Consider the following 1,935-nt stretch of genomic DNA (forward strand, 5'->3'; position numbering starts at 1 on the left):
CACAAAAAAGAAACAAGCCAAGAAAGAAATTAGGGAAACGACACCCTTAATAATAGACCCAAATAACATAAAGTACCTCGGTGTGACTTTAACCAAGCAAGTAAAAGATCTGTACAATAAGAACTTCAAGACACTGAAGAAAGAAATTGAAGAAGACCTCAGAAGATGGAAAGATCTCCCATGCTCATGGATTGGCAGGATTAATATAGTAAAATTGGCCATTTTACCAAAAGCGATCTACAGATTCAATGCAATCACCATCAAAATACCAATCCAATTCTTCAAAGAGTTAGACAGAACAATTTGCAAATTCATCTGGAATAACAAAAAACCCAGGATAGCTAAAACTATCCTCAACAATAAAAGGACTTCAGGGGGAATCACTATCCCTGAACTCAAGCAGTATTACAGAGCAATAGTGATAAAAACTGCATGGTAATGGTACAGAGACAGACAGATAAACCAATGGAACAGAATTGAAGACCCAGAAATGAACCCACACACCTATGGTCACTTGATTTTTTGACAAAGGAGCCAAATCCACCCAATGGAAAAAAGATAGCATTTTCAGCAAATGGTGCTGGTTCAACTGGAGGTCAACATGTAGAAGAATGCAGATCGATCCATGCTTATCACCCTGTACAAAGCTTAAGTCCAAGTGGATCAAGGACCTCCACATCAAACCAGACACACTCAAACTAATAGAAGAAAAACTAGGGAAGCATCTGGAACACATGGGCACTGGAAAAAATTTCCTGAACAAAACACCAATGGCGATGCTCTAAGATCAAGAATCGACAAATGGGATCTCATAAAACTGCAAAGCTTCTGTAAGGCAAAGGACACTGTGGTTAGGACAAAGCGGCAACCAACAGATTGGGAAAAGATCTTTACCAATCCTACAACAGATAGAGGCCTTATATCCAAAATATACAAAGAACTCAAAAAGTTAGACCAAGAGGGAGACAAATAACCCTATTAAAAAAATGGGGTTCAGAGCTAAACAAAGAATTCACAGCTGAGGAATGCCGAATGGCTGAGAAACACCTAAAGAAATGTTCAACATCTTTAGTCATCAGGAAATGCAAATCAAAACAACCCTGAGATTTCACCTCACACCAGTGAGAATGGAAGATCAAAAACTCAGGTGACAGCAAATGCTGGCGAGGATGGAGAAAGAGAACACTCCTCCATTGTTGGTGGGGTTGCAGACTGCTACAACCATTCTGGAAATCAGTCTGGAGGTTCCTCAGAAAATTGGACATTGAACTGCCTGAGGATCCAGCTATACCTCTCTTGGGCATATACCCACAAGATGCCCCAACATATAAAAAAGACACGTGCTCCACTATGTTCATCGCAGCCTTATTTATAATAGCCAGAAGCTGGAAAGAACCCAGATGCCCTTCAACGGAGGAATGGATACAAAAATGTGGTACATCTACACAATGGAATATTACTCAGCTATCAAAAACAACGACTTTATGAAATTGATGAGGCAAATGGTTGGAACTAGAAAAATCATCCTGAGTGAGCTAACCTAATCACAGAAAGACATACATGGTATGCACTCATTGATAAGTGGCTATTAGCCCAAATGCTTCAATTACCCTAGATGCCTAGAACAAATGAAACTCAAGACGGATGATCAAAATGTGAATGCTTCACTTCTTCTTTAAAAGGGGAACAAGAATACCCTTGGCAGGGAAGAGAGAGACAAAGATTAAAACAGAGATGAAGGGACACCCATTCAGAGCCTGCCCCACATGTGGCCCATATACATACAGCCACCCAATTAGACAAGATGGATGAAGCAAAGAAGTGCAGAAGTGTAGATCGCTCCTGAGAGACACAGCCAGAATACAGCAAATACAGAGGCGAATGCCAGAAGCAAACCACCGAACTGAGAATAGGACCCCCGTTGAAGGAATCAGA

Source organism: Rattus rattus, chromosome 6, assembly GCF_011064425.1.
Source record: "Rattus rattus isolate New Zealand chromosome 6, Rrattus_CSIRO_v1, whole genome shotgun sequence".
Classification (NCBI taxonomy): domain Eukaryota; kingdom Metazoa; phylum Chordata; class Mammalia; order Rodentia; family Muridae; genus Rattus; species Rattus rattus.